Source organism: Panthera pardus, unplaced genomic scaffold (assembly GCF_024362965.1).
Source record: "Panthera pardus isolate Hobbes unplaced genomic scaffold, ASM2436296v1 HiC_scaffold_6, whole genome shotgun sequence".
Classification (NCBI taxonomy): Eukaryota; Metazoa; Chordata; class Mammalia; order Carnivora; family Felidae; genus Panthera; species Panthera pardus.
Genome location: NW_026526991.1, coordinates 1,102,087 through 1,112,038, shown reverse-complemented (window position 1 = coordinate 1,112,038; position 9,952 = coordinate 1,102,087).

Here is a 9,952-nt window from a genome sequence, read left to right as displayed (position 1 = left end):
CTAAGGGGCGGGGGAAGGGAATCCTTTAGGGAGAGACCTTGGAGGGACAGAGAGGAAGGGATAGATGGCCGTGGCCGTCGGGGAGGAGGGGACCCAGTCAGGGAGGGCTGGCACCCCAAAGGGGAAGACCTGGCCAAGCAAAGTGACACAGACATGGAAGGAAAGGGGGGCAGAGGGGCAAAGCAGGGTACAGGGCCACCGTGCATGATGGGGCAGGAGGAGCCCAGGGGTAAAGGGGCTGCCAGTGACAGTAGCTGCCTGGAGGGGGTGGAAGTTAGGGTCATATGACAGGAGACCGGCTGCTGCGGTTCCTGGCTCTCCTCCCCTGCGCCCCAGGGATGGTGATGCAGCCAATGTCTCCTGGGCTCCTGGGCCGGAGGCAGCCCCAGCCCGGGGCCACCAGGGAGGGGACGTGAGCCAGGACGAGGCGTGAAAGGGAAGAGGGCCCCTCCCCACGGTCTGGGTGAAACCAGCGAGCAGAAGCCCCCAGGAGCCCTGGCTTCCAGAATCCGGCAGCTGGCTGGCGTCTGGGCTGCAGGAGGCTCAGGGCCACAGTTGGCATGTCTGTGGGACTCAGCTCGTGCGCAGGTGCCCAGCAAGGTGAGGGGGAAGCGGGATACGAAGTGCACACTCCTGGCCCGGTGCGGCGCGGTCGCCTGGGTTCCCCGGGGGATGCGCGCCGGACCTCAGGACACGTCGGGGACCGGCCACCCTGGCAGGCCACTCAGCCGCCAGTCACCTGGGGCCGAGGGCTCTTCTGTGATCGGGTGGCCAGCCCGGCCGGCTCTGTGTGTGCCGTGTGGCCGGGAGCCGTGCCACTGGCGGCAGGCTGGCCGGCTGCCTGTTGAAGAATTCGCTCTTCTCTTTCTGGTGGGGGACGAATTCGCAGCACGCGCCTGACGCATATGCCCTTCGAACGTCTCGATTCTTCCATCTTGACGGCTCTCCCCTACGTTTTAAGTTGACGTTTGACTTCTCTACTGTGCCTGAGTGTTTGTGAGCCCCAGAACTCCGGGTGGGGTCCCAGGCCCCCCAGCCACGCTCCCCTCACTCAGCAGGGCGCGGGGGACGGGGGTGGGGGGCCGGGACCAGGGCTGTCCCCCGTGTGTATCCCCATGTCACCGGCTCTCCTAACACCCACGGCTGCGGTGGGATTTTTAACGACCGTTTTCCTCAATGTAATTAAGTAGAATTTCATGTACAATATTAAAATCAAATGTAGAAGTTAAATTTTTAAAAAGGGAAGGAAAGAAAGAGAGAAAGGAACACATGCAGGTCTTGAGCCGTGCACCCTCCTCCTGTACGATGACCCCAGGTCAGCTGGTCGCCTGCAGTCCCCCGGGCTGGAGCCTGGGGTCACCTTGACTCTCCGGGCCCCTCCTCCGCGTCCTTGCTCTTTCTGCCTCTGGGGCTGGAGGCCCCTGAGCGTGCGCCACCACGGGACCCGGGAGCCCACACGGGATCCCGAGCTGGCTCCCGCGTGGTAAACTTGACGGACTCAGTCCCTCAGTCCGAGGCAGGAACGAGGGAGGACAAGCAGCACTCGCTGAGCGCCGGCTGTCCACCAGGCTCTGTGGCTCGTGCCTGAAGGGACGCGAGCGGAGCGGCTCTTTGAAACCCCCCACCCCGCCGGCCCAGCCGTGAGGACGGGTCCTTCCCAGGTGCCCTGCGCCCAGGAGGAAACAGAGGCTCTGGGGTCAGAGGTCACAAGCAGAGCGGGGGGGCTGACCCACGTGCCCACGTGCTCGGCCCACGGGCCCCAACTCTGAGCCCGGGAAGGTGAGGAAAGCCTGAAATCGGGCACCCAGCCTTCTTTGCGAGTAGTGTGTGCGATTTTACAAGCAATATCCTTATCTCAGATACAACGTTCAAAGAGAAAAAAGAAAAGGGCTCCCTTCTAGGCGGAGAGGAAGTGATACAGTCTCCTACCGGAAACTATCACTTCTCAGAAAGGAAGTCCACATGTCCTTTGATTTAACAGACGGAACTTTCCAAACAATCTAGATCACTCCCGTGTCAAAATACAAACCCACCATTAAAATGCTTTCTTAAATGTTTCCGTAAGGAAAGATTTAAATGTGAACGCCCAGTGTCCACTCCCCGACTTGAGAAATGAAGACAAGAAAGCCGACTTCGGCCCCGGAGCCCCCCATCTCCTGTCAGCTGGAAAGTTCGAGAAAATCAGTCCCCCCTGACTTCCAGCACAGAGCTAAGCCCAGGAATATTCTTGTGTTTCTTCTGCCTCATTTTGTTTTTGCTTAATTATCTTTGCATCCAAGACGATAGAGGGTAACCCTCAAAGGTGTGGGCTGTGGTCACAGATGTCCTGGGTTCAACACCCAGCTCTTCCCCCTCCTACCTGTGTGGTCTCGGCTGAGTGACCAACCCTCTCTGTGCCTCAGCACTGGACTCAGGAGAGTTGAAAGAGTAAAGGGAGGAACACAAGTACAGCCCTGGCCCCAGGGGCAGCCTGTGTACCGCAAATCATCAGCTGCCCTTCCCTGGAAACCCTACTGTGGGCACAGTTGGGGGCCTGCTTTCGCCCACACATAGCATGACACACACATTCCCCCAAGTTTTAATATGTGTCATAAAAGGAATGCATACTCTTCAAGTATTGAGACAACGGCATCAATATTCAGAAGGATGCAGAATATTCTATGTGCGGATGGGCCCCGATTCAGGACTGGGTATGCCAGTCCCCCGATGGAGCACACTTGGGTCCTTTCCAAATGTTCGGTACGTTCAAGAAAGCTGTGGCGTTGAGTTTTAGAAACGCTCTGGCATTTGGACACACGGTTGTAGGAAATCCCAGAAGAATTGGATACTGCAGCTTGGTGCACTTTGACAGACTTCCCCGCGAAAACCTGCTTGGAGATCCTCTCCCCGGGTTGGCCCAGAGACGCGCCTGGTGAGACCCCTGCCTGCGGTCCCCCACATCTGGGGTGTCATGGCAGGGGAACAACAGGACCGCCCCGCGGCTTGGGAGGAGATCAGCCCCAAACCAAGTCCTGGCTGCTATTCTGGAACAGATCTGAGCTCGGATCGCTCCTGATGTAGGCCCCACCTTCCACAGCTGGGCTTAGCGGAGTTACCCAGTTAGAGGGTCCCATGTTGGCCACCTAGGGCTGCTTGCTAAAGGAGTAGGGTTTCAGGTTGGGACCCATGGGGTCAGAGGTCATGGGCAGGGGAGAAGCCCAGTGGACACGGGGACAGAGGATCAGTGGCCTGGGACAGGAGGCCTGGGGACAGTCATCACACAGAGGGGGGCCTGAGAGAGGGAGCAGACAGCCACTGGGTTTCAGGGGTGACCACGTTCCCAACTCCAACAGAGAAAAGCATGAGTTGTGGCCACAGGGAGCAGCTGAATTCAGGGCACATTGGCCCGAAGGCTGCCAGCAAAGGCAACGATAGCTTCCCAAGCTCGTGTCAAGTGGTTGGAGACGCAGAGACAATAAGGTAGCTGCCCGGACCCCAGAAAGCCCTTTGCACCCCTCTTCTTATCTCCCCTCTCTGGCTCCAGATGCTTGGTGTCCCTGAAGTCTTTAGCTTTCACGGACAGGTGGCACAAAACTCCCCTACGCTGCCATCTGGTACAACGGGCCAGTGACACCCGTCTTGCTTCACATCGATGCCCTTCACAGCCGGGCGCCGGGCAGGGACAAGCCCGGACGTGGCCGATGTGCAGGGGGAACGGCGAAGCTCTCCGGTGGGCTTCTCACAATCATATACCCATCCTCCATCACGCGGGGAACAAAGGTGGTAGCACCGTGGAGGTGGGTGGGGCCAACCAAGGTGGTGGAAGGCAGTCTTGGGCCGTGCCCTCAGCTGAGGGGCCAAGACCACATTTTGGGGTCCACAGGCATGTAGATGGGAGTCTGTGGGGTGGTGAGGTGGGGGTCACCTGGACCCTCCCCTGTCTCCTCCAGACCCCGATCTCCTCGAGGGCGGGACGTGCCTGTCCCTTCCCTGCATCCCAGGTTCCTGCCGGGGTGGGACCCTGAGTAGGGGCTCCTGGGTACCTAGGAATGAATGGCTGAGGGACCCAGTGTAGGACTCAACCAGTCTTGCCCTCCCTATGTGCGGGAATCTTGCCACTGAAAACGTGCACGTGTGCGCGTTCTCGGAGGGCATCCTGGCGAAGCTGAAAGTGCACAGGTGCCCAGTCCCACGGGGCATTTCCCGGAGCCCCGGTTGTGAATGTGCCCAGACCTTGCCCACGTTCCTGACTTGAGCCCAGGGACCTCAGCCTGGGGACTTTGTAGCCCGGACTCCACTCCAGGTGGTCCCAGCAGATGGGCAAGAGCTGGGACCTGGCCCAGGGCTGGGGTCTCCTCGGGGAGGGGGCCCTGGGGGTCAGCTGCCCGGCAGAGGCAGTGGGAAGGGCCCAGTCAGCCCCCAGAGGAAGGATTCTGGCCCACGCTGAGTGTGGGGGCAGAGTCCTGGCTTAGGACTGTAGGTGACACCGGGCACCATCTCTCAGAGTCCCCATCTCTCAGAAGGAGCTGGACAAGGGTGTGTGTGGTGGGGTGGCCTCTGCTCCCTGCATGGAAGCTGGAAGCTGGCTGTCTCCCCTCCCACCACAGAGGATGCTGGGCAGACTCGGGGGGCGGGGGCAGGGAAGGCCCGTGAGTCCTGGAACAGCCGGCAGGGAGGTGCTGGCAGGCGTCCTGGTGTGGCACACCCTCAGCCCCGCTGCCCCCTCTCCTTCCCGTTTCACCCCTCACTGGCCCTTCCTCCGTCTGAGGGACCCTCCTTTCTATCGGTTTTCCTTCTGTCCCAGGCTCCTGCTGCGCCTTCCCAGTGCCTGTGCCCCCGTCAGCTTAGCGCTCTGCTGTCCCCAGTCCCCCCGCCCCTGCCTTCTGTCTCCTTCCCTCACTCCTTAGGCTCCTTGGGGCCAGGCTGGGGCAGGGGAGAAGGGGAGGGAGAAAGGAGGGAGGAGGAGCCTCTGGGGAGACTGGCGTTAGGCTTTTTCTCCCGCTTCATAATCCCCAGGTCTTTTTAAACCACAGTTCTGGAAACTAAATATAGAACCACCCTACCATCCAGCAATTGCACGATTAGGTAATTACCCAAAGGATACGAAAATAGAGATTCGAAGGGGTGCACGCACCCCAATGTTTATAACAGCACTATCAACAACAGTCAAACTATGGAGAGGGCCCAAATGTCCAAAGACTGGTGAATGGATAACGAGGCGTGGTGTAGGGGCGCCTGTGTGGCTCAGTCAGTTACACATCCGACTTTGGCTCAGGTCATGATCTCACGGTTCATGTGTTCGAGCCCCACATTGGTCTCACTGCTGTCAGCACAGAGTCTGTTCTTCGGATCTTGAATCTCTCTCTCTCTGCATCCTCCCGTGCTTGTTCTCTCTCTCTCTCTCTCTCTCTCTCTCTCAAAAATAAACATTAAAAAAGAAGATATATATACATATATAGTGGAATATTACTCACCCATAAAAAAGAATGGAATCTTGTCATTTGCAATGACGTGGATGGAGCTAGAATGTATTATGCTGTAAGTCAATCAGAGAAAGAGAAATACCATACGATTTCACGTATATGTGGAATTTAAGAAACAAAACAGATGGACATGTGGAAAGGGGAGGGTGTAGAGAAGGGAGGGAAACTAACCAGAAGAGACTCTTAACAAGAGAGAACGAACTGAGGGTGGGTGGCGGGAGGTGGGTGGGGGATGGGCCAGATGGGGGATGGGCATTCAGGAGGGCACTTGCTGGGATGAGCACTGGGTGTTGTATGCAGGTGATGAATCACAGAATTCTATTCCTGAAACCAATATTGCACTGCATGTTAACTAACTAAAAGTTAAATTAAATAGATATGTGTTTTAAAAATAAAATAAAATGCAATGAAAAATATAGCTGGAATGGAAAAAAAAAAAGCCCACATTTCCTTCATTTCCTATCACCGCAACCTGCACGTTCATAGCCTCGTGCATTTATTTTTTTATAAGGTTATAGAGAAAAGGCAAAAGCTAGTGAAGTAATGTCACCTGCCTGTCTGCAGAGGCAGGGGTGGCATTTCTGGGCACCTTTGTACCGGCGGCCATAACACCAGCGAAGGTGCCCAGAAATGCCACCCCTGCCTCTGCAGACGGGCAGGTGACATTACTTCACTAGCTTTTGCCTTTTCTCTATAACCTTATAAAGGTTATAAGTCCCCAGAGGGCTATGGTCCCCAGAGCGCAGTGATCACATCTCACAATAATGAGTTAGGATCATGTCTGGGGCCGTCCTGGGGCCTGGGCCACAGCAGTGACCCACGGCCAGGCCCCTTGTGTCACAGAGAGATATTCTGGCAATGAATATGGCACAGAGCAGTGGGGGGGTCACCTGAATACAGCAACATGTCCATTTTTTCATCTGAAAGAGAAATAAATGACAGAGAGGTAGATAGATGATAGATAGATAGATAGATAGATAGATACATAGATAGGGAGATACATAGATGATAGATAAACAGAGACAGAGAGAGCACACAAATGATAAAGCAAATGGGGAAAATGTTCCCAACAGGCAAATTTGGGTAAAGAGCATATGGACGCTCGTTCCATACAACTTTCTGCAAGTTTGAAATAAAATACAGTGTTTCAACAAATAGAAAATAAAACGTTCGCCGTCAGGAGGAGGTGTAATGGATCTTTTTCTGCCACAACTTATGTCTGCTTTCCAAGTTGCCTGCCACCGACCCTCTATAAAGCACTACCCCGACTCCAGGCGGCACCTCCCACAGAACCAAGAAGAGACCAGGATTCTGCACCCCGCTTAGCAGCCCAGAGATGGGGCGGCTCTGGGGTTCTTCCTTAGAGCCTGGTGTCCCCAGCGGTGGGAGCCAGAAGCTGAGGGACAGAAAGCACGATCACCCAGAGAGTGTACACTACCATCTCTCTGTCTCCTTGGATCTTTTGGATCAAGAAGGGGCGCCTGGGGGACTCCAGTTGGTTGAGCATCCGACTGCGGCTCAGGTCATGATCTCACACAGTGCGTGGGTTCGAGCCCCGCGTTTGGCTCTGCGCCGGCGGTGTGGAAACTGCTTGGGATTTTCTCTCTCTCTCCCTCTCTCTGCCCCTTCCCCACCTGTGCTGTCTCTCTTTCTTTCTCCCCCCGCCCCCGAAAATAAATAAATAAACTGAAAAAAAAAAGAGAAGAGTTTTGCCTCTACTTCAAACACCTCAAGGTCCATAAACAGAGCATTACCAACCTGTGCTTCTGGCTGTAGGGGCTGAGGGGTGGTGACCGTTCAGCCTTGCTAGATGCTGACCCCTTCAAAGCCAAGTATCACCCAGAATCCAGTTTTGCAGGAATCCGGGACAAAGACTGGCTTGGCTTAGCACTGGAGCCATGCTTCGTGGTTGTAAATTCTTTAAATTCCATTGTGCTAAGATTGCAGGTTTTTTCCTTGTCTTAGTTCAGGCTCCTGTAACCAAGTACCATAGACTGGGTGGCTTATAAACAGCAGAAATTCATTTCTCATGGTTCGAGGGGGTTGGAAGTCTGAGATCAGAATGCCTCCGTGGTTGGGTTCTGGTGAGGGTCCTCTTCTGTGTCCTCGAATAGCAGAGGGCAGAGAGAGGAAGCAAGGTCTCTGGTGACTCCTACGAAGGCATCGATTCCACTTCTGAGGACTCTACCTTCATGACCGCATCTAATCTTAAATACCTCCAGGGCCTTGCCTTCCTGATATCATCACGTGGGGGCAGGGGTAGGGTTTCAACATGCGAATTAAAAAAAATTTTTTTTATGTGTACTTATTTTTGACAGAGAGAGAGAGACACACACAGAGTGTGAGTGGGGGAGGGGCAGAGAGCAAGGGAGACACAGAATCCAAAGCAGGCTCCGGGCTCTGAGCTGTCAGCACAGAGTCGGACATGGGGCTCGAACTCATGAACGGGATCATGACCTGAGCTGAAGTCAGACGCTTAACTGAGCCACCCAGGTGCCCTCAACATACAAATTTTAGGGGGACACAAACATTCAGTCGGTAACATTCCCCTAAGATGACAGAGACTTCCCAGGACCAGGACAGATTTGAAGATTTGAACCTTACCCCCTCTCCTCTAGAAGTGATGGGTGGCATAGCAGGCAGGTGGGGGGGGGGTGCTGTTGAACAAAGGGGGAGTTTACATCACAGCTGCTGCCCTGCCCCCCCAGGCCCAAGGTAAACGCCAAGAATTCCAAGGTCCCCAGAGCCTGCCCAGGTATCTACTGAGCTGCAGATAAAAAGGACAGAGGAAGGGAGTCTCAGATCCCAGATGGACTCCTGAAGCTGATTTTCAAAAGCCATGTGACTCCCGGGGCCCCTGGGTGGCTCAGTCGGTTAAGGGGCCAACCTCTCCTCTGGTCATGATCTCACGGTTGGTGAGTTCGAGCCTCGCGTTGGGCTCTGTGCTGACAGCTCAGAGCCTGGAGCCTGCTTCGGAGTCTGTGTCTCCCTCTCTCTCTCTGTCCCTCCCCTGCTCCTTCTCTGTCTCTCTGTCTCTCTCTCTCAAAAATACATAATGCAATAAACATTTCAAAAACCAAAAAGACACATGACTCCCAACTGTTCACTTTCTAGTTCAGAAAGCCAGGTGAAGAGGAGACATTGTACGGACCAAGGAGCAAAGCAGAGGAAAAGAAGCAGAGTGGAAGCCCGGTGTGGGAGGGAGGGGGTGGCCACGAATCCCCCATGCTGCTGGTAGGTGACCTTGGGGCCAAGCAGGGTGGAGAGGGGGCTGAGCTGGCAGGGAAGCCAGAACACAGAGGCCTTTTTTTTTTAATCATGTTAAAAAAAAAAAAATATATATATATATATATATATACACATATATATATACATATACATATATATATACATACACACACACACACACACACATATATATATATATATATATACATACAACACAAAATATCCAGTTGTTAATTGGACAACTCAATGGCATTAAGCACATTCACATGGTTGGGCAACCCACCACCACCCTCTTGGGACCCTTTCCATCTTCCCAACCCGAAACTCTGTGCCATTACACGCTGACTCTCCCTTCCCCTTGCCCTCAGCCCCTGGCAAAATGTCACCTGTTAAGGAAATCTGCAGGACTGTGTCTGCCTCATGTCCACAAGGCTAAATTTACAATAACGAATTCTGGTGTGTGTGTGTGTGTGTGTGTGTGTGTGTGTGTGTCTGTGTGTGTGTGGTTTGTTTTCTGGGTATTTTTGTTTTTGTTTTTTTTTAGGCACATAGGATTGCAAAATTTGCTAATTTTATTCAGTCACCGCGCAAAAACCACCAAAGACCGTCCTAGCAGCGTAAATCTTGGAGGACTGGGACAGTAGACGCTCTCTGTTACCTACAGTCGTTGCAACGCTTTTTTAGCCTGAAATTTCAGATTTATTCTCCTAAGAAAAATAAATCCCTGGGTACCTGGGTGGCTCAGTCGGTTGAGCGTCCGACTTCGGCTCAGGTCATGATCTCGCGGTCCGTGAGTTCGAGCCCCGCGTCGGGCTCTGTGCTGACGGCTCAGAGCCTGGAGCCTGTTTCAGATTCTGTGTCTCCCTCTCTCTCTGACCCTCCCCCGTTCATGCTCTGTCTCTCTCTGTCTCAAAAAAAAAATAATAATAAACGTTAAAAAAAATTAAAAAAAAAAAGAAAAATAAATCCCTTTCAGGTCTTTCTTCTGCTTTTGCGAGACTGTGCCCCCAACGCCTCTGGGGCAAGACCCACGAATTCAAAGCGTGACAGTTGTAAAGCATTGTGCTGCATACACAAAGAGACTTGGAAATTTTGCGAGTTGCACTGATTAAAGACAGGCTGTCTGTTAAGTGGAACTGAAAAGCTAACCCTGACCCAAGTGGCACAACTTAGTCCAGATGACCGAAGAATAAATATTTCATAACCCAGTTTTACTTTTGGGAGATGGTGAACAGCGATGCTATGCATATTATATATGTCAA